The 23963-nt window shown below is 44.4% G+C and overlaps 1 protein-coding gene across 1 annotated transcript in view; it reads left to right on the top strand.

The window, feature by feature from the left end:
• The window catches only part of ZFYVE9 (zinc finger FYVE-type containing 9), a 676896-nt gene that overhangs the window by 155739 nt on the left and 497194 nt on the right, over positions 1-23963 (top strand). The window contains exon 2 of the mRNA XM_078670659.1: positions 9538-9633. The gene's annotated coding sequence lies outside the window, so the exon portion shown is untranslated. The remainder of the gene's footprint in view (positions 1-9537; positions 9634-23963) is intronic.

Below are 23963 nucleotides of genomic sequence, written 5' to 3'. Positions count from 1 at the left end.
GTAGCACTTCTCCCGTGTGGCCCAGAATTGCCTATCCATAAGGGCAACATGCTGTACTTTGGGTGTTTTCGTTGGAAGAATGTTGTTTTGGTCTTTAGCCTAGTTGGAAGTGTTACCATGTCGTGCGTGAAGATCACCAAGATGTAATGTTGTGAGAATACATTGGTTAGTGGTGTGATGGAAGTGTAAGAGATAGACATACTTTTATTGTTTTATAGTTTGTGGCATGCTCAAAGCTCTCTGGTCAGCTCTGCACATCTTTGTTTTGGTCATTCTTCAGGTCAGACGTTAACCAAGAACTATTGATTGTAGTAAAATTAGATGTATAACGTACTTACTTATAGGGCCTTCCAGCCTTCCCTCTTCATCATTTAGTCATTTGCGTCATTCACATTTTTCTCTGGCCGCTTACAGTTTACTCCATGGGCAGCAGGGTAGCCAACTAAAGCCATTGCCTAACCTCACTGTGAATTATTGCATTCTGTCCTTCCACAAGAGGTACATCCGCACACAAAGTAGTTCCCTCAGTGCCAGAGCCTACAAGAGCATTGTGTACTTTCTGAGATAAAAAAACATGTTTGCTTATAGCCAAAGTTTTTGTTTAATACTGTTGAGCGCCCAGCAGCTTATATTTTACTAAATCTAAGACCAGAAAAACAAGCACAGGCAGAGTCAAAAGGCTGGCAGCCGACACCAGACCTATTGACTTTGTCAATACTTGTCCTTTAATGTTCTGAATTCTATTTCCTGTGCTGGCCGTGTCGGGCGTATGGCTCAGAAACGGATATAAATTGAGCAATGTAACCCCTGCCTCTAGTGCATCCAGCCTCACGCTTTCTGTCTAGAGGGCCGTATTTAGGGGCGCCTTGTCAGGTTTCACCAAATGGCACAGCCAGGGAGCACACTGAGTGGCCGTGGCGATGATGGATTTATTTGTGACATTTGACAAGTATACCAACAACTTCAAGCGATGTGTGCAGATGTGGCCGTCTCTCGGTTTCAGTCTGGGTCTTCGTGAAACATTCACCACGCTGGACTCCAACGAAAGGTACAGTAGGTAGGCCCTTGGTTCCAAAATGTGTTGTAGAATCACTAACGTAAAAATGCATTCTAAATCCTAACCTTATAAATCTTAGCTTGGTCGGGTCCGTTTTGTTTTTTGCTTTATTTGTTCTTTGCCATTCTTGTTATGGTTTACGAAGTGTGAGATGCCCCCTTTGGTTATTTTGCTTTACTGGGCTTTGCTTATGTGCTTTTCGATGACTTGAAGCGGAGGCTTTCTACATATAAATGCTCCTAAGACAAACAGCCGTGCCTGTGATACTTCGCAGCGCTTTGCCACTTGCGAAGGCTGTAATAGCAGATTAATCAGATGGTGGTAAAACCAGGCCCCGGCAGGCAGCTGTTGTATTTTTTAAAGCTCGCAGCGGGGAGCGGGAACCGAACACAAAAAAATCCGCATTTTCAGAAAGGAAAGCTAAGAACCAGCTGCCACTCGTGAAGCCGACCTGCCGTGCATCCTCGCGCTGCCTATTGTCATTTCAAGTCATTAACTTTTTACTTGCATTGGCGTCATGGATGACGTTCAAGGTCGTTGGGGGCGATGCGGCTTTGCTCGAAGTGAATTTACTATCATGCCGATGTAATGCTGTCACCACGTGGTTCTCCTCGCGGCCTGTACCCGCTGTAAATCGTCTCTATGCCATCACTGTTGCTACTGAATGTATATGTATAGAGCATTCGGGCTGGGTGTGCCAAGCTTATGATGACCCCAGCTTCACATGTGTTGGGAAACGCTAACGGAACCAATGGTCATATATCCACCTCTGAGCTGGCCTGTGTGTGGCTTTTCTCTGCCCCCTGTGGTAAGAGGACTATGTGCCAGGAGTTTGGGGCAAGTCACTTGGGGAGTTTAAACGTACCTGCTTTGTCCCCACCGCACTGCCCTGCCCAGCCACCAGGGGTCCTCCCAGTCCCGTGAGTGGAGAATCCATCACCCGGGGCTGCCAGGACCACAATACAGAGCAGCGCCTGGACCGCCAGCTTCAGCGCAACGCGCCAGAAGGCGCATAAAGTTGCGGCCGGCCTCCCGCAGCGCGGGCGGACCCGTCCACGCCCGGAGGAGGCTGGGCTAGGCCCCCCTCTAACAGGCCCCCCACAATCCTTCATCGATCTCCAGGTACTGTCTCCTGATTACGCTTTTTGTCTCCACGTTCTGTGTGCAGTGTGACTGGTACTTGTTGTTGCAAAGCGATTAACATAGACGTTAAAAAAAAAAGAGCAATCCCGCAGCGATTAAGAGCAAGGGGGCCAAGGGGATTTTGGATGCCTTTTATAATGAGGGCAGAATCACTGCTCTGCCACGAAACAGAACTAACAGGGAGGCGGCTGTCTCTAGACCCTTCATTTCTCCCGAGGCGATCCTCATTAGGAACACATAATCTGGCTGGCATTTCTCAAAATCAAATCCTAACTCACTCTTGCTCATCACCACTTAATCCGGAGACAGCACCGGCCGACTCGGATACCCAGGCCCGCGCATATGATGACTTGTTAGCACCACATACGGACACCTCTAACGGGCCCGGTATAGCCTCTAGGACCCGGACTTCAAACATCCCTACAGAGGAGGGCACAAGGGTTAAGGCTAAGGCATCCACGAACCGCAAGAAGGGTGCGGGTCCACTAAAACAAAAACACCAGAATGAGCCTCAGCGTAACACTCAGTCTAAATCTGTGGTGAGGACCTGCTCTCTAGGCTCACAGACCACGGACGCTTCATCGTTAACGCACCCCTGCCCCTTGAAGGATAACACTGACACCATTGATGCTGGTGTGACCGCCCTGGACACTGCCCTTGAACGGATTAAGGAATCCATAGATAGAAACTTTGCCCTATTGCACGGTCGCCTAGAGCATATGGATGGCATATTGACTTTGCTGCTGGTGTGACCGCCCTGGACACTGCCCTTGAACGGATTAAGGAATCCATAGATAGAAACTTTGCCCTATTGCACGGTCGCCTAGAGCATATGGATGGCATATTGACTAACCTGTCAGAGCCCTTAGAGTTGTGTTCCACCCCTGTGAACCCCCAGGTGTCTAGGGAGGGTCAGGGCTCTGGCAATGCTTTTGACCATCAAAACTCGGCCTTGGTTCCACTAGAGAAATTGTTGGTTATGACATCGGTCATCGAGGACCTGCTGAGTAAAGTACAGGGTGTAGGCATAAATAACACACTGCATAATCGCCCAGTGAGTACACTAAATGACAGTATGGCAGCCAACCCCCCCTTCGGCAGATATCTTACAATCAGTCTCAGGGGGAAGTGTTGGCTTTAAGAGTCCTCCTAATTTAAATCATAACAAAGTGCCACCTCAAATAGCACACAGTGACGGGAAACATCCTTTTGTGCGCGGACATTTCTTCGCGTACCGTTACTACGCAAGCGTTAGTACGCATGCGATGTAACAACGCGTCACCTTTAGTATGCGTGCTGTTACATCGCATGCGTACTAACAATGCATGCGTAGGGGGCGGGTGCCGCTTTTAGAGGTCGTTGCGGCGGCCATTTGCTCCCAGGGTCTGCTGCTGCTGCTGCTGCTGCTGCTGAGGACGTTGGAAGCCGGAGGAAGCAGGAAAGGGGAGAAGATTGGAACCACGCATGGAAAGAGGTAAGTGGGACTGTGTAGGGTCATGTAGCGGCTGTGTAGGGTCGTGCAGGGTTGTGTAATTGTGTAGGGTTGTACTGTTTTAGGGTGGTGTCGTGCAGGGTAGTGTTTGGGAGTAGGGACGGTTGTGTAGGTGTAGAGTAGTGTATTTGGGTGTAGAGTAGTGTAGAGGGTAGTGTTTAGGTATTGTTTAGGTAGTGTAAGGTTAGTGTTTAGAGTAGTGTTGTGGGGTTAGTGAAGTGTAGTGTATTTGGCTGTAGAGTAGTGTAGAGGGTAGTGTTTAGGTAGTGTTTAGGTACTGTAAGGTTAGGGTTTAGGGTAGTGTGGGGTTAGTGTAGTGTTTAGGGTAGTGTGGGGTTAGTGTAGTGTTTAGGGTAGTGTGGGGTTAGTGTAGTGTATTTGGGTCTAGGGTAGTGTTGTGGGGTTAGTGTAGTGTTGGGTAGTGTATTTGGGTGTAGGGTAGTGTAGAGGGTAGTGTTTAGGTAGTGTAAGGTTAGGGTTTAGGGTAGTGTTGTGGGGTTAGTGTAGGGTAGTGTATTTGGGTGTAGGGTAGTGTAGATGGTAGTGTTTAGGTAGTGTAAGGTTTGGGTTTAGGGTAGTGTTGTGGGGTTAGTGTAGTGTAGGGTAGTGTATTTGGGTGTAGGGTAGTGTAGTGTATTTGGGTGTAGGGTAGTGTAGAGGGTAGTGTTTAGGTAGTGTAAGGTTAGGGTTCAGGGTAGTGTTGTGGGCTTAGTGTAGGATAGTTTTATTAGGGTTTAGGGTAGTGTCGGGATGTCGTGCAAGGTAGTGTTTCAGTGTAGGTACAGGACTGGGGGAAGGGTTGTGCTGGGGCTAGTGTTTTAGGGTTTAGGGTAGTGTTGGGGGTTGTGCAGCGTAGTATAGTGCAGGGGGTCGTGAAAGGTAGTGTTTGGGAGTAGGGACAGGACTGGGGGTAGAGGTAGGGGCAGGGTCGTGCTGGGGGTAGTGTTTTAGGCTTTAGTGGAGTGTTGTGGGGTTAGTGTAGGGTTTAGGGTAGTGTTGTGGGGTTATGTAGGGTTTAGGGTGTAGTGCCGGGGGTTGTGTTTGGTGGTAGGGACAGGACTGGGGGTAGGGGCAGGGTCGTGCTGTGGGTAGTGTTTTAGGGTTTAGGGTAGGGTAGTAGTGTTAGTGTAGTTTACTGTTTTAGTGGATAGTGTAGTGTCGGGGTTGTGATGGGTAGTGAAAGAATGTAGGGAGCAGAGTAGGGGAATGTGTATGTTAGTGCAGGGGGTGGTGATTTAAGGTTAACGGTAGTGTAGTGGTGTTTCAGTAGTGTAGGGTAGTGTTTTAGTGTTTGATGTGTAGGGTATTGTATTTTCTATAGTGTTATGTTTTAGACTTTAAAAATAAATATATGACATGTTATTCCGCATACCATTTTTATTACTAGGCAAGTTTTTACTTAGCATACATTAACACTTTCAAAGTAATGGTATGCGAAGTAAAAACTTGCGTAGTAACGGTTATTGCTAAGTAATAACCGCGTAGTAATAGCATGCGAAGTAATGGCATGCGAAATAACATCTCATATTCCACAGTGACTCTCAAAGGATGCCTAATTTGTGTGCTATCCTTAAGGAAAGGGATAGGGCAAACAGAGAGGGGGTGACTTTAAATTTACCACCAAAAGCCACACCTTACACAATAATATTGGCAAATGTACCACAACCAACCTCTAAATCAACTGAATCTTCGGAGTCCATACGCAATAAGACCCTCTGCTGGCTCGGATCTAAAACCGGCCTAACTGATGTCCTATTTAGGGAATTTAAAATGGCAAGGAGAGTAGGATGGGTGGGGAAAAGCGATAAGAGGATCCCTGGCGACTGCATTGTCCTCACATTTAGAACATCAAACCTAATACAAGAGATCTTGCGCTGACAGGGTTCCATTCATGTAACCATTTATGGTATACATGTACTGCCCCTGGGCTACATCTATCCTCCTACTAACTATCCTCCTTATATTAGACCGCAGACCCTGGCTTATCTCATGAATTATTCCCAATCGAGTAACCATGTCTAACAGATTTTAGGTGTTTTCTTCCCTGGAAGACATTGATTGACCCAGGGCTGTGTTATTGCTACTGTTACTATGTCAAACCACGAGAATACCCTTGCCATGCACAGTCCCCCCAGTCAATGTCGAGCAAGTCGACACCGAGGCAAGAGTTATTGCTAATAATTGTAATACTCAGAATGGAATAACTCAATCCACCTTAAGCATCATCACAGTGAAATACCAAATAGCCTTGATGGCCCCTATTCCGCCCTTTCCCCCACTAATTTCGCAGATCAGCCTGGGCCTAGATTCTGAAGAAATGGAAATCCTGTTTTGGGACGTGGCAGGTCTTAAAGCCAAATTGACCAACCGTGGCTGGCTGGAATTTATTCATAAATTCGACATCATATGCACTCAAGAAACCTAGACTTATTCTATATTACATATTAATGGTTACAAAACATTCTTCAGCCCAGCAGTCTCTTCGAGTCAGGGGAGGAACAAGGGTGGCCTTTGTACTTATGTGTCCTATAGGTTAAATGTACGCAAGATAGACTTCGCGGAGTCCAAGATCTATTATCAAATGCTTAAAATTAATATAGACAACATTCATTACTTAGTTTTAATACATTTTTATAACAATATACCTGTTGTGGATACCCAACAAATTTTAATGCACCTGCAGAGAGACTTGGAGAAGATTCAAAGAAGTACCGGCAAAGACCACTTCATAATCTGGGGTGGGGACTTGAACTGTGGACCTTGCCCACATACCATAGGGTATGTTTGTGGTATAGAACTAGATGATGTCAATGATTCGTCCCACTTTTTACATTCTGCTCCCGGTGACCTATTTAACTTGTTAAAATGTACTCTGAATTTGGGATTTGCTAACAACGTGTTTGCTCCCTACTCCCTTTAGCAGCACTTTTAATGGACGTGGCCTTTCCTCAGTTATAGACTACATATTAGGATCAAACGCAGACAGAATACACTATTTTAAAGTACCCCCATTGCTTTTACTGACCATTACCATATTAGCATTCTTTTAGATCTTCCTGCCAAGGTGTTAACTAGTGAAACAATGGCAACCCACCCGGTGGAAGATATTGTTATTAACAGACAAAATAGCTATACAGTCAAATGAGCAGGTGTAAATTCATCCGAATTATGCAAGCAACTTTTAACCACTTGTAAAGATGACTTCATGGTCTGCCTCGATGAAACTGCTAATACATCTGACGTTCTTAGCTCCTTTATAAACCTATCCCAGTCTATACAAAATAGATTACGGGTAAAATGCAAAAAGCGGGCTGATAAGAGGAGTGGTTGGTTTGATTCTGAATGTTCACAAGCTCATGCAGCTTTGATAACCGCCTTACATAAGCCCATTTAAAGATCGAGGAGCAATAAAAAGGGCTAGATTAGTTTAGTTTACAAGACGTCCCTTAAGGAACGTAAGTCGGCCATCAAGCTCAAATTATGGTAAAATCTAAAACGAGCATCAGATTTGAAAGACATAAAAGGTTTTTGGAAGGCAGTGAATGCCCCCTTTTTTGCCTCCAGTAATTTGGCCAGCTCAAAATCACAAAAGAGGAAAGATAAATGGGTGACTCACTTCTCTGGCCTTTATAACAATCTGCTGGATCCCCAAAACGAAGTGGCCTTAAGCATAAACTCCTTAAATCATCTTCTGATCGAGATTGATTTTGATGCCCAGAAGGTGATTTTAGCTATAAATGTAAGCGTGGGCGGTAAGGACCCGAGCCCAGATAGCATACCAGTGGATTTATTTAAATCATGTCCAGCGCTCTGGGGACCCTTGTTAACCCTGGTCCTAAAGGCCTGCTTTACCCTGGGATTCACAGTCACAAGACACTCGTCCCTATTTACAAGAAAGGTAATCGTGACAACCCGTCCTGTTATATCATTATTGGACACTTTTGCAAAGGTGGCCGGGTGTGTTGTCCTAATTCGCCTCCAGCTCTGGGTGGAAGAAAAGGGCATCATTTCAGAATTGCAGTATCGTTTCCGTCAAGGCGTGGGAACCATCGAACAGAGCCTGAATGTGAATTTGCTGCTGGGAAAATATCTACTGGCTATAAGGGGGAGTCTATTTTTGTTTTGTTGACTTGAGTTCAGCTTTTGATTGTGTTGACCACCAGAAGCTATGGAGCATTTTAGAGACTATGGGGGTTGATCCACCTATCCTAAACTTTTAAAAACAGTTCTACCTACATGCCAGGGCGCACTATGGAAGATGTGGCTAGCTCAGCCACAGCTTCCCTGTAAAGAAGGGGGTGTGGCAGGGGTGCGTGCTAGCACCACTCCTGTTCACTTTTTATATTAACAGCCTGGGAGCAAAACTAAGTAGTGACTGTCAGGACTTACCATGTATAAATTGACGACCAATCAAAGCATTGTTATATGCGGACGAAGCTGACCTATTGGCCCGTACCTCCCTTGGCCTACAAAAAGTGATCTCTAGCTTTTCTGCCTATATGTCAAATCTCGACCTCCATGTAAACATAAAAAAACATTCACAATGAAATGCTGTAAGCCCAGTATTAGGTGCCGAGAATTCTTCATTGATAACCGGAAACTCGAATTTACAACTCACTTTTCATACTTGGGCATTGTATTTGAAAGAAGGGGTCTATGGGCTAAAGCTATAGAATCTAGGAAATTACTATTTTGTGAAGCAACTGGTGCATTGATTCACTTTGCCAGGAAGCTAGGGAGGCGCCCAATCGCTGATCTATTAACCATCTACAAAGCTAAATGTACACCCATTGCCATGTATGGAGCAGGCATTTGGGGTTATGCTAATTTCAAGTGCCTGCAGTTAGTAGAAAATAGGTTTTTTAGATATCGCCTAGCGGTCCCTAACAATACAGCCGTATCCATATGCCACGCTGAGCTGGGTTTGCCCTATCTTTCAGATTTGATCAAACTGCAGCCTATCCTGCTGTGGCATAAGGCTTGGATCGGTACTTCTACTGGCCTGGACAGGGACTTGATCAACTATTGCCTGTCCCTTGATGGGGCAGACCGCATTCAATTGTTGACCTACGTTAAAACTTCCTAGAGGATTTAGGACACCCCGAGTATTTTTCCAACCCTGATAGTTAAAACAATGTTAATAGAAATAATTTAAAATCATTATGTCTAGATCACCTGGAGTCTATAAATTTAGCTAGTAATATTGCAAAACCGTCAGTGAGAGCACACCAACTACTTCTGACTCACCCAGGAATATAACCATACCTTTTAAATACCATAGGAGCTTATGATAGGTTGTTATTGACCCGTTTACACCTTGGTATTTTTCACATCAGGGTCACTTTTCCGAAGCTTAACGATTGGTCTCGCTCTTTATGTTCGTGTGATAACATCTCCGCTCAGACGACAATTCATGTTATGTTTTTTCGTAAATTTTTCTCTATGCCCAGGAAAAAATTATTTTACCTATTTAAAAGAGGTATGGCCTGAGACAATGCCGACCTGCCTTCCTAAAGCTGCAATATTTGAATGACAGACCAGTGACTGATCATATTGCCAAATATCTGAAAGGGGTGGTTAGACAACGGATAACAATGGATGGTCCCCCTCTTTCTTAAACTGTCCTTTTTAGATCTATTTTATTCAAATTATCTTGATGTAATGTATGTCTTTTTAACATGTATTGTGCTTTTATGGTTTATTATTTTTCTATATCGAATAAAGCGTGTTCTGATCTATATAGTTCCAGAAATGAAAGATACTCATGCCTCAAAGTACATTGTATACGTTTGAGTAATGCATTGTGCAGTTTCTCAAACATCTTATGTTTCCTTTTTCTTAATAGGATAAAGTCGAACATAGTGGCTTAGCGGAACAATTGCTTTTTTTACACGCCGCCACGTGGACACGTAGAATCATGTCGCTGAATAAATGTATAGAGGTAAGAGAATCCATTGGTGTGCTGGGTGCGCATGTGTTATGGCTTGTGTTATGCTGTGGAGCAGGGTTCGAAGTTCAGTCATCAGATTGATAATAGATTATCAGCAAGTGGGAGTCCAGCTTTGTTGCTGGCAGGCTTCTCACCCCTTGGGAAGAGAGCACACAAGATTGTGTGGAACATTTAGAACACAGTTTATTGGCTCAGTCAGCTCTTTGGCAAAATCCTCTCTGGAGGAGTCTTTGGGCAGACCGTAAGCACCCAAGTAGAATAATTCACCACCTAACTACACATAGTAGGCACCAGCATATGGAAAGGTATCTCTCATTTTAATACTGTACATTATATGAGGACTTCATAGAGTTAGATGGCCTCGGAGACGCTGAAGGAAAGATGTAGATTGCAGCCAGTGACATGTGATGGTTCTGAAGGGCGGGATCCATTCTCTTCTTGACCATGCAATCCTTCAACGTCCTCTATACTGCTTTGAACCATGTCTTTCCTTTACAGGCGAGTCCTCTTCTCTTTTTAGCACACCGGTCTTCAGCCCTTTATAACTTCAAGGAATTTTAGAAGTTGTGTAAGCAAAAAAATAAGAGAACCTAAATAAGTCTACTATACAACCATCTAACACAGTGATACTCAAAGTTCGGCCTGTGGCCCTCTTGACCTTTACATGTGCCCCACCCTCTCCCCTGGTAAATAGCAGCAAGAGCTGCTGTTTAGTTGCTGAGCACTAATATATATATATATTTTTTTATTTAAATAAACGGGCAAACATTTATTAACCTGCAAATAAATGTTTGCCCGTATATTAAACACTTTTTTAGACCTCCTTACACTATCTCTGACACACCCTGGTCCCCTAACTCCACCTTGACAGCATCAGTGTGGCCCTCGGTCACATCACAGACCATACTTTGTGGCCCCTGGACAAATGTTTGCGAGTACCCATGATCTAGCATAACCTTAAGATACTTCTGCAGCTGAACTGTGTGCCTTTGTTCACATCTCGCATTGAGTATAGAAGAGCACAAGATTCTCAAAAGCTGTCATCCTATGACCCAGCCCGTATTAAGTAATCTGAGGACACATCTCAGTCAGAACACAGTATATACCCCTATTAGTGGTAGATGTGCTCTCTACAAAAATGCATAAAATTGTGCATAACATATATAAATTCATGTTTAGCCTTCAGAAATAGGCAAGCGCAGTCCAACAACAGGACTGGGAAGAGAACCACACAAATCAACTGATATTGTTGGTGCATTCAAGTTGTAAGCTTTAAATTTTTTTTGAGAGTGCCTCTTCTTGGAAGCTACAATATGTCTCTTATGGGGGCTTGTTTTGTTAGATGAACTCTATACCTTCGAAAAAATGTTAACTGGACTTCTTTGCAAGGGGCATATGAATTGAGCGCCTGATAAACCTGTAAGGACAGATTTTTATTTGACCTTTTTAAAAAAAATTATATTTTCAGTAGGTAGAGGAACACATGTTGAGTACCCCAGAAGTACTTTTAAAGAACATCGCAACAATGTTATAATGGAAAAGCTTACGCAGGAAGAGGTGTGGCGCCGCGGCCAGGGCGACTGACTCCGGAATCTGGGGATCACGGTTCGATCCCCGGTGCCGGCGGCAGATTAGCCCGGCACCATGTGACTCTGGGCAATAGCTTGCTTAATTTCCCGACGGCCCCCAGTGCCAAGAGACCCTTACGGGTGATTGTTCGCGCTTTACAAATGTGGATTATTATTACGCTATCCCCTTCCACCCCACCAACCAGCCTAGGTGCGCGTAGTCCCAATTTAAGGGACAACACAATAAAACAAAAATATCAATAGGCAGGCTATGTCCGTTTCACTCAAGCTGTTTCAACAGTCGACACTCCTAGATGGATCTTGATTTCGGGTTCTAATCTTCAACTAGATGGTGTGTTCATAGTCTTGTTGGCACATAACTTAACAGCTCAGTACTATTTAGATAGTCCAGGAACAAAGGCCATCTTTTCCAAAACAGCTTTTCTTACTTTCAAAGACCGATGGGCAGTTTTTCTAGGCACTGGAAACGCCATAGGTTGTAAAACTCCTGAGACAAACTTGGGGAGGAGAGGGCAGTAGGCAGCTTGGGAGTCCTATTTCTTCTAATGCGTTGCAATCGTTCCCAAACTATTCCCATCATGTCTAGAAGTCACCTTGCACGAGGTGAGCGATGGACTTGAATGTCGGGATTTTCCCAGAGACCCCAGGAAATCAATCCCAGATCTTGTGACCTGATAACTCAACACTTATTAAGATGGCTAAGAATTATTTGCCGGAAAATAAAAATTTCTGGGAATTTCCAAAAAATAAGTAGCATGGTGTCAACACCTGTATTACATCTCCAGTAAGTGTTCTGGGATACCGGATGCATATAGTGTAGTTTTTTGGGGAGTGAGATACAGTCAGTGAAGTACTTATAGTTGACCTCCCTTTTGGAGATAGCCTTGAAAGGCTTGGGGATAAAACACCAGATTTCTTCCTGTTCCTGTTGGTTACTTCCTTGTTGAGAGCCATTCCTCAATTGGTTTGGTATCTCCAGTTTTGTGTGGTGCATTCAGTACCCAGAATCTTGTAACGGCGTGATACCAATTACCTGGAGCCCAGGCCTGTCCTTATATCTTTTTCTAAAGTGGTAAATTCCCTAATGACTGCTAATTATTTAGGGTGTTACATCGGCCAGTGACAAATCTGAATATTCTGTAAGCCGTCAGACTGTTGGAGTTTGTATTTCAGTTTGCATTGCATAAACATCGATCTGCTGATTATGAAATAGGCCAGACAGTACTCAGCAATCACCCACAATCCAGTTCCTTACGTGTTCTGTCTAGGGGCCTGATGTGGAATGTGGGTAATCAGAGTGATTGGTGAGGGCACTGAGGTAGTGAGCCTGCTCCCTCTAGTGACCTTTGCCCAAATCGCTAGGAGGGTCCTTGTTGGAGCTTATAAATAAGCATGCCTGGGCTTTAGGCAGTTTTTTTTAGCATATCCTGTTCCGCCCTGTTTGATCTCGGAAGGTTACGTTGCCGCCGAGTCCTGTGCGCTTGCTTCTAGATCCCCCGGTGGAATGTTGCTTGTCCTAAGCTTCTGCCTGTTTAAGGCGGATTGCCAGTTCAGTCTCCAAGCTTTGGCTGTCTGGCCTTCCTCATTGCCATTGCTGTCCTTCTGAATAGCGTCTTGAAGGCCTTCCATTGATGGACAGGAGGTTGCTTCCTTCCTTCTTACTGTTTTAAAAAAACAATCTAAGATTATCTGCGTCATTTGGAACATGTACCGCGAGTCTATAAAAAGTGAGGTGGGTTCCTTCTTCACCTGAGGTTATTATAGGTTTTCAAATTAGTGTTTCATGTTAACTGGTTATGTGTTTGGGTGGAGATTTCGATTTCGACATGGGATGGCATATAAGGTATCCCCTGCAAATGTAACCGGTATTTTATTCATGACAATCCAGTGCTAATGGAGGATAAAGATTGCCTTGCTTTGTATACTCTAAAGCTTTGTGTGTTGGCCCTTTCTATATTTAATTCGTGGTCTACTCTCTCCCAGGATCTCCTTCCACTCCTTCCTGTTTTATTAAACTGAAACGTATCTCTTGACCTATCTGCAGTGTATTTAACTTGATGTGGATCTCTTGAAAGGGCCATTCCAACCAAAGATCTGGTTCTGACTTCTCAGTTAATCAACCCGGATGTGCATATATTCAAGGTCATCAAGCACACTTGACTAGCATCTGCCGCCTGCCTTCTGCAATGGTTATGACTGTCTTGACATAGTCCTCCCCATATGTTACTGAACCATGTGCCGACGCGGCACCAAGTCTTTACATCACTTCCACATGGAGCCCTCACGTCTTCCCCCTTAGTGGCTTTTTGTTTAGTCCCACTAAAAAGCGTCACTTCAACAAAGAGAATGCGATTTGTACTTTTGGTGCACCCTGCTTTGTGATGTATTCAGTTAACAAGATGACATTCAGAACGCTTCAGTCAGCACTATATATTACTGACTATTCTGTATCTGCTATTTCATGATTTTTGTAACTAATGTATTACATACCTGGGAGGACAATCTGAAATTAACACTTTATTAAGACTAGCATTTCAGTGTGGATATGACCTCTTGTTTATCTGTTCTGTCAGGAGTCATAGGAACTTCACGATGCTGCACAAGTAATCTGTGGCACAGGCGTGAACATGCCACAGAGTGAGTACTATGTTCAGTGTCGTTTCAGGTGCACCATACTATCTGTGAAGAGAATGTCGAAAATATTTGTTTGCATTTTGATCAATAACTTTATCAACTGTGTTGTAGTCGCTTACTTACAAACATCAATAGACTGGGATGTGTAAGTGAAAATGTAGCAGTAAGCTTTGTTCAGAGGTACTGGACTGCTTATGTTTTAAGAAATTACAGGTTCAATCCCTCTCGTAATTAGTTATTGAGAGAGCTTGGGCCAAAATCCTTCCTTGCCTCTGAAATGCATTGTGGTATCTCCCACTCATCTTACCCCCCTCCCCCCCTGGCTGCACCGCGTGTAATGGAACTGCTCGTGGTGACATCATTCCGAATGTCACCACGACCAAGATTCTAAGGCGAGCGCCACAGTGCGAGAGAGGCTGTCACCCGTTGTAGCTCGAAGCTGTGGCTGAGGTTGCTTTATCCCGTTTTACTTACGCATCCAAATAAACACGCATTAGTCCTCATCTTGTGGTGTCCGTCATTTGTAACCAATACTACACTGGCGACGAGGGTCAACCAGGGACAGCGACCTCAACACGCATATGAAGCGAAGCGGAAAAGAAAGTGACCTTTATGAAGTATTGGCAGCAGAGTATAATTGTGATCAGAAGGTGGAGAACTAGGCGGAGTGTCACTGAGCAGCAGAAGGTTGCGGTGTGAGAAGGAGACCAGCTGTGACTCGCACCACAGTTAAGAGGTGGTGTAAACATCGTGGAAGAATTTGCGTAGCGAAGAGCGGAGAACGCTGGAAAACGGCAAGTGGAGAAGTCCGCGGTGCGTCGCTGGGCAGAAGAAGGTCACAGAGGAAGAAGAAGACCAGCGGTGAGTCGCAGTGTAATTAAGAAGCTGTGTGACTGTTCGAAGCTGGGCCGTATCAATGTGAGGAAGGATGGACTCTCGTTGAATTCGAACGTAGTGGAAGGAGGAATGTTGTCCTGGAAATGAACGACGTGGGAGCGGCGCGGAAGAGAGAATGCTTTAGGACATTTGAGGCATGACGGCATAACGGGCAAAAAGAGGCGGAAACTCAACGCGACTTGAGGAAGAATCTCACCTCCTTCGTGGCGAGTGGACTAATCAAGTGCTTCCCCTTGGAGGTTGTTTGCCCTTTGATCGCCGGTTAAAGGGACTTCCGTGACGCACCTCAGCTGCTTAGAGAAGAGAGAATTGAATCGCATTGGCCACTTGAGAGACTGTGTGGTGTTCCTTTAGAAGGGAAAACAACAGCATATCTTTCAAGTACATTTTCCCCTCATGAAGAGCTGACTTTGGTGCCACAGTGCCACCTAGTGGACCCAAAATTCACTGTTCTTACCCAACAGTAAAGGAGAAACTGTTAGTTTTGCATAAGGGCATTTTGTTGAGAAAATTACATGTAAACCATCCTGCGCTTTGGAGGGAGCTATAAGCTGGCACTCATTTCTACCCCTTTGTGCATCTAGGGATATACGTTCCACTGATTCAGGGTCGACCCTTGGGGATAGCATCAATAACTTTCTTTCTGACTAACCCTGGGGAGCCTGCAATACAATGGAAAAAAGTGTTTTTGAATTATGCCACAGTATGTGGCCCCAATCTAGGGTTAGAAAGGAAAGTAGCCCTACTGTCATATTACCTAGGGGCAGAGGGGGAAGAGGTGTTGGATCACCTCCCAGATCTAGGAGCGCAGGAAGTGAGAGGTCTGAATGAGTTGGAAATTAGTCTAAAGAAATTAGATTTACACTTCCTTCCTAAGACAAGCACCATAATGGAAAGGTACCATTTCGGAAAGAGAGTACAGAAGGAAGGGGAATCTGTAGAAGATTTTGTCTGATCTACGCAAACTGGCCGCGACATGCAAGTTTGGGGGCGCAAGTGAAGAGAGGATCAGGGACCAGTTTGTGTTAGCATGTAGGACGGAACGTGTACGTGAGGAGTTGTGGTTGAAAGATGACCCGCCACTGAGGGAAGTCCTAATAGTTGCAAAACAGGTGGAACACATGCTGCAGTGCGTTAGCGAAATCAAACAGGACAGTGGTGGGAAAGGAAGCGAAGACAAATTCAAAGTAAGCGAAGTCGTGACTGAATGTGAAGGTGTGTCTGAGGTCCAAGGTCAGAAGATGGTATATAAAGAGCAGAAAGAGATCAAAACAGGATGGTCATTCAAGGGTACCTGCTATAGATGCGGAAAGCAAGGACACATGGCCAATGACAAGGAGTGCCCTGCCCTCAAATTCACATGCAACAAGTGCGGCAAGAAAGGCCATTTCAGGCAGTACTGCAGGAGTGGGCAGGGGTGTAGCAAACAGAGTAAGGACAGGACAAACACAGTGTGTGACAAAATAGTCTTGCAAGTAGGTGGAGGTCAGGTCTGCAGTCCCAAAGACACCATAAAAGTAAAAGGCACTGAAGTAGAGGCATTGTTTGATTCTTGTTCCAGAATAACGTAAGGCCTGGGGGGTATGCTGGTCGCCCCATCTCCATGAAGGGTTATTTCTGGGACACAGTAGAGTACAAGAACAGAACAACAGTGTCCAAAGTCTATGTGTCTACGGTCGGTGACAACATCCTGGGCTGGCAGGCAGAGAAAGAGTTAGGGGTCTATCTAAATCCCAACAAAAATCCTCAAATCCTTATACAAGAAGTGCAAGAATCGAGGGAGGACTTGGTGACCGAGTTCAAAGAGGTATTTAGAGAAGAACTTGGATGTTTGAAGAATTACTGCCACAAGATTAAACTGAAAGAAAACGGGAAACCTGTAGTAGCCAAAGTGAGGAAGCTACACATTGCTATCCAGGAAGCGGTGAAGATTGAACTGGAGAAACTGTGCAAAGCAGGAGTCATCGAACCTGTGGAGGCAACAGAATGGTTGGCGCCAATTATAGCAGCTCAGAAAAAGGATGGGTCGGTTCGTTTGTGCATTGACCTTAGGGCCTTGAACAAAGAGGTCGTGGTTGACAGGTTCCCACTGCCCAACATCACTCAAATGTTGAGCATGCTAGAGGGCTCAAAAGTGTTTTCAGCACTTGATCTCACCTCAGCCTATTTCCAGATCAAGCTACATGAAGAGTCGCAAGAACTCACTGCGTTTGTGACGCCTATGGGTGCATTCAAGTTTAAGAGGATGCCTTTCGGTTTAGTATCGGCTGCAGCCGTGTTCCAGAGACTCATGGGCAACATTTTGAGAGAGATCCCTGGCGTCCTGTGTTACCAGGATGATGTGCTGGTATTCGCAAAAGACAACGAAGAACACAACAAGAGGTTGAGACAAGTGCTAGCCAGGTTTAGGTCACAAGGACCAACGGTGAGAAGAGAAAAGTGCATGTTTGGCTGCAAGGAACTGGACTTTTTGGGACACAGGGTGACAGCAGGGGGAATCCGTCGAAAAGCAGATCTTCAAAATACCATTACGAACTTAATGCCCCCGAAGAGCAAAGACGAAATCAAGTCCTTCATGGGAATGCTGGAATTTTACAGCAAATTCGTACAGAACTTTGCAGAAAGTACGTTTGCAATACGACAGTTGCTGAAAAAGGATGCTGGAGTGAGGAGTGCCAAAGAGAGTTGGAAGACGTGAAGAGAGCACTCGCAGAAGCCCCCAGCCTCAAGTCTTTCGTACCCAATCGTGTGACCGTAGTCACCACCGATGCAAGTGCCAAAGGGCTAGGAGCGGTCCTCACACAATTAGCAGCTAGCGGGGAAGAAACGATAGCTTTCGCGTCGAGATCACTGCAGAAGTCAGAGAGTAACTACTCTGTGATCGAAAAAGAGGCCTTGGCGGTATTCTGGGCTATGAGCAAATTCAGGGACACTTCCTATGGGGAACAAAGTTCACTCTTCGGACGGACCACAAGCCATTAGTAGAGGTGTTCGGCAAGAAGGGTCTTGATGCTATCTCGAGCAGAATCAGACGTTGGGTGGTAAGCCTCCAAGAGTACACGTTCAGTGTTGAATATGTCCCTGGAACACAAAATTTTGCTGCAGACTGCTTGTCACAACTAGTGATGGAAAATGATGGAAACAGAGCAGAAGATAAAGTGGAAGAGGAGATGGAAGACTACCAAACAGAAAATGTATGCGCAATAACCCAGAGAGCCAAAGGGGAAGAAACATGGAAAGAAGCACCTAAGTCAGACGAGCTCATTAATACAGTGTGCGGAAGAGTACAAGGCAAGTGGAGACTTGAAGATAAACGGGACGATGCTCTACGGCCGTTCTGGATCGTCAAAGATGAACTGTCAGTGGTCGACGAATGCTTGTTCAGAGGGACGAGGTTGGTACCACCTACGGCGGTGAGGGAAAACCTGGTGGATATGGCTCATGACGGTCACCTGGGCATCACCAAGACCAAACAAAGATTGAGAGAAGACTACTGGTGGCCACGCATGGACCTTGCCATTGAAAGGAGAGTAAGAGACTGTATCCCGTGCAGTGTCAGCGACAAAGTTTTGAGACAACAAACGCCGCCCATGGTGTGTAGGCCTCCCCCGTCAGGACCATGGGAGGAGTTGGCGTTAGACATTGTTGGCCCTCTGACGGGAGAAGTGCGCACACCGTACATTCTGGTGCTCATGGATCTACACTCAAGATGGCCGGAAGTGAAGATAGTAAGCGAAATCACTACGAAGACTGTCATTGAGTTCCTTCAAGAATTGTTCAGCAGAGAGGGGCTACCCAGCAGTCTACTCACGGACAATGGGGTGCAACTGTGCTCGAAAGAGATGAAAGACTTCCTTGAAGAGCAGGGGATCACACACAAAAGTTGTGCTCTGTACCACCCTGAGACCAATGGGATGGTCGAGCGCTTCAATAAGACTCTCAAGGAGAGCATTCAGTTGGCGAAGACCAGCGGCCTGAACTGGAATGAAGAAGTATGGAAACGGTTGGAAGCGTACAGGTTTACGCCGCACCAGACAACGTGCGTCACCCCTTTCGAGTTGCTCAGAGCAAGAATACCCAACACTAAACTATTGCCAGGCTGGATGGGGTGGCAAAAGGGATGGTCAGACCACTCCAAAGAAGCGACGGGGCTAGTGAGACAGAGCAAAGCCATGGTTGAGAGGAAAGAAAGGTTTGATAGACTTCACTCTACACAAGAGGCTGGGTTCAAAGTAGGGGATGACATTAGGATCAGAACACCTACTGGCAGGGCAAGTTGGTCAGAATACAGCAGGCCCACAAAGATTGTAAAATTGTTTAGGAATGCTGTGAAGACCCAGGAAGGGAAGATCTGGAACCTGGGAAGAGTTGTGAGGTATTGCCCCCCTTGGCAGTGTACCAGTAGGGAAGGAGGGCATGAAAGCAATTCAGCGGTGGGCAAGGAACCCCCTCCCAGGGAACATGGGACGGTCCCGCACCCGGTTAGCAGAACAAGCCGGAGAGTGACCAGACCGCTCAGACATTTGGAGCAATATGTGACGATGTAACTTCCTGTTGTATACCTTGTTTTGTGATGTTTTAATTCTGATGTTTCATTCCGTAGGGAAGGGGGATGTGTGGTATCTCCCTCTCATCTTGCCCCCCCTCCTTGGCTGCACCGCGTGTAATGGAACTGCTCATGGTGACATCATTCCGAATGTCACCACGACCAAGATTCTAAGGCGAGCACCGCAGTGCGAGAGAGGCTGTCACCCGTTGTGGCTCGAAGCTGTGGCTGAGGTCGCTTTATCCCGTTTTACTTACGCATCCAAATAAACACGCATTAGTCCTCATCTTGTGGCGTCCGTCATTTGTAACCAATACCACATGCATGTTTTGTGCGACTCCTTGTGAGACACTTTAACATGTTTTCTTTAAAGGCCCTCATTTCTAAAAACCTCAACACTTATCTGCAATGATCTTTCGTGAAATATTACACATTCACACTTTAAATGACTTTGCTGTACTGTGGTTCAAGATATATATTTTTTTTAATATAAAATGTAAAAGTACATTTAAAATTGCCCATTTTAAGTTATGTTTGTCTTGTATGCAGTGTTGTGAAAGATTGGATCGACTCTTTTTTAACATGGTAGCATTTTATCTAGATGAAACTTTTGTAGGTATTATGTAAAAGTAGGTTTACCACTCAAAAAGTAAGTCAGAATACTCCTGATATAGAGAACATGCAGGGTACCGAGGCTGCATGTGGTACCTTCAAAATTCTCTTCGCATCAGAACTAATGTAATGCTCATGAAAGTCTCTGAACCCTTGCGCAGTCCCGACAGGCTAATTTTAACCAAGGGAGGAATCCTCGTCATCTAAATAGAGACCTCATACATATTAAGGAAAACAATATCACTCTCCCTTTTCCATTGGCCATATTTGTCGCTTAGGAAGACATTCTGGTAATTTGTTCATTGTTAACCCAGTGCACACATTCAGTTGACATCTGAGGCTAGACAGGTGATGGCAGCGTAGGAGTCCACGTCTACCAATGCCCCTGATATCACCTGGGGAACCTACATGCTTTTAGGTGAACACAGCCACACTGGTGAGATGACCGAAGCCCACCATAAATACGAACCAATGTCCGCGTCCATTGTCGAAGGTTCTTTTTCTTCTCCTCCCTGGATTTTAGCCCCTGTACTCAAATTAGCCTTGCAAGGAAGGGGAGCACAGAAGACAGCTTTGGAGTGGTTTACAGAGTGTTTTGTTATTGTGTGCCAATCAAAAGCTGTACAATTGGAATCTCTGGTGGGAAGTTGGTCCAACTATCATTGTGCATACTACAGTTCTACATGTAATGTTGTCTGAGACACGCTAACCCCCCTAGAGTCCGCTGGAAAGACATGAATTATTAAATGCCGTATGTATACAGACACTAATTTGCTAAAATGGTGTTATGAAGATTAAACATCAATACAATTACTATTTTATTGATGACGAATTCTAGATTTTTGTTTGGGGTGGCTGTCCAGTGAACAAAAGATAGGATTCTGCCTTGCGCAGTTACCATTTTTTTACGATTAAGTTGAACATTATCACTTTTTGTCTTTCTCAGAATTCGAAATAAATGTTATCTATACATCAGGAAATACTGATAAATCTACACCACTCACTCGAATAGCAGAACTCACAACAAAACAGTAAAGGAACTGTTAGAAGAATTTAGTGTGTTTAGCTTATCGCAGAAAATGTTCACTAAGAGCATCACAATATCCCAAGCAGCTGCGGACATTGATTCTGTTTGGATTTGCAGCACATAATTGGATGGATCATAGTAAGCCACCATTTGTCATTGCAAAGTAAACCGTAGAGGTCAACGCTGTCAGTCCAGTGTCACCATATACCTTATCATAGATTAAAATCATAATGTATATCCCCGAGAAGGAATGCTACTATGATCTTAAGAACTTTGAAGAAATCACTAGGTAGGTGCAAGTAACTGCCAGAAGAAGTGGCACAATCAGGATATACAAGAATATAATAATCTTGAGTAGCAAAAGTCTACAAAACATAGTAGGGGACAGCTGTGCAACCATCTTCTTCTACTTTTCTATGACCGCAGTTACACACAAATATATATTTTATAAACTTTTCCTGTACAGCACTGCAATGTCCAAATTAATAACCTCAATGAGAAGATGATGGAGCCCAGTTTCCTACTAGTCATTGTTTGAAATGTGGCTGATTCATCCAGTTAAATCATCTCAAAGTTGACAGATGCTTCCCTGATGCAAAATAAAACATCTCCATATGGTAATATATCGTAATCTATTCTTTGTCCATTAGTACTATGTCTCATCCTGTTAGTTTAAGCAGAAGGCTCAACTACATATTGACGGTGGATAACCCTTACAAGTGATTTATGACAGGAGAGAGGACTCTTCACGTCCATGAGTAGAACTTGGAACAACTAAACATTTTAGAGTTACATTCATGATAAAATATTTGGGGCAAATTGCATGCAACACAGCTCATCCAGCTTAAAATCCCACAAACCCTAAAATCTTATTGGTGTGTAGTATGATGTTGTTAATTGTGTTACTGTGTAAGAAGTTCTGAATATAGTTAAGGGTAGATTGGCAAATAATGAAGAGTGCTCAACTACTAAAGTGGATTCTATCACCAATGTACTGTTAAGTCATGATAGGGGGAGACCATCTATTCTCCCTGACATTCGAGGGTATTCGGCCTTTGAACCATCATCCCGACATTTGGAGTCCAGGACTCGTTCAATGACAGTGCTGTAGGGTACTGTATTGGAGAAAGAAAAATGTTTTGTTATGTGTGTTGCATGTATTTTATTTTACATACACATTATCATTAACTTCCTGTTTAAGAAAAATGGTTCAGAAAAATGAGTTTGTTTTGGAAAAGCCCCTCTTGATTTGAAGTGGGATGTGTTTCCAATTTGATATCAGTTTGAGGCTTGTTTTTTTGTCAGTGGTGGCTGACAAACACTAAGATAGTGAAGCGGCTTTGGTGGGGGGGGAGGCAGGAGGGGGAGAGTGCAGTGGTAAAAAAAAAAAAAGGCTTACCTGAAGCTGCCGACTGCCTCGCTCCTCTGTGTTCTGCTGCTTTCTGTTCCCCATTACATAAAATGGGACAACCCGGTATCCCTCAGAACCTTGGTATAGTAGATTCGTGCTACAATTTGTTCTGTTGGGTTTCGCAATTACTTTGTCACAATAGTAATTCGTATTCAAATTCATCAGACAAAATCAAAGAAACACCACAGAACATACTTATATTAACATGCATATATTATGTCCTAAATGTCTTAAATATAGCTGCTATACAATCAAATTCATAAGACATTGAAAAGACTTTTTAGACAATCCCAAAGAATATTTGTGAAATAAATAGTGACAGACATTTGCAAAAATATCCCATTTCACAACAACGTAAAAAGTTTCATGAAAATCAGTGTTCTGTCTTTTCAGATTCCAATGTGGTTCAACTCCCACCCTATACTACTTTCACAATTGTTTTAGATAGAGGGAGTGACTAAAGACGTGTAGTAGCTGGATGTCGATGTTTGGACACAGGATGTATGTGTTACTGCAAAGACATCAGAGGGTCGTCGTCAGGACTGGCGGCAAAGCATTTAGACAGTCAATGAAGGTAGTGAACTCGTCCAATAGTTTGAGCCCGATTGCAAAAATATCCCATTTCACAACAACATAAAAAGTTTCATGAAAATCAGTGTTCTGTCTTTTCAGATTCCAATGTGGTTCAACTCCCACCCTATACTACTTTCACAATTGTTTTAGATAGAGGGAGTGACTAAAGACGTGTAGTAGCTGGATGTCGATGTTTGGACACAGGATGTATGTGTTACTGTAAAGACATCACAGAGGGTCGTCGTCAGGATTGGCGGCAAAGCATATAGACAGTCAATGAAGGTAGTGAACTCGTCCAATAGTTTGATTGAGCCCGATTGCAATTATTCCGATAAGGTCCTTATTCAGTGAAAGTGGTGTGCTTTCCATCTGGTCAATTGATTCCAGTACTATTGAATCCAGTACGGACAGCCTGTGATTATTCGAGGAAATGGCAGTCCCAATGCTAAATAAATTGGCATGGACATAGCCCTCTCATTGTCTAATTCTGGACTACAAATATGAGTTTTCTGGTCCCAGCAGACACTGGGGCAGCATCACAGCACCAGACTCCCTCTGCAATCCCTGTGCTGCTCTTATGCTATTATGAATAGCATGAGAGCTGCGCAGGGATTGGCCTTAATGGGCTGGTTTAACTCTCGCTCAGGCACAGGGAGTCTGTGCGGTTTCTCGAACCCGGCTGTGCAATACAGCTGGGTTGGAGAAACCTAAGTGCGCATGTCTGTTTGGCCGGCCTAAGACGGCACACTTAATGTGCACATACCACTTTGTTCCTCCTCCGTACCATGGTCTGAACTCGCCCCTTCCTACACCTGCTGGCTCAGCCAGCAGCTGAAAAATAAAACCATGATAAAATATAGTTTTATTTTTCAGCTGCTGGCTCTGAGCAAGTGCAGCGATGCTCCGAGCTGCCGCTGGTTTTTGTCATGATGTTTTGTCGAGGCTGTAGATGCCAATTTGTTTTCTGTACAAATACAGGGCCAATGCCATTGAAGAACTTACGAATAATCGTGTGCCTAGAATGAAAAAAAG

Source organism: Lissotriton helveticus, chromosome 1_2 (genome assembly GCF_964261635.1).
Source record: "Lissotriton helveticus chromosome 1_2, aLisHel1.1, whole genome shotgun sequence".
Classification (NCBI taxonomy): domain Eukaryota; kingdom Metazoa; phylum Chordata; class Amphibia; order Caudata; family Salamandridae; genus Lissotriton; species Lissotriton helveticus.
Note: the sequence above shows the minus strand (reverse complement) of the source record. Positions and strands in the feature narration are given on the sequence as shown.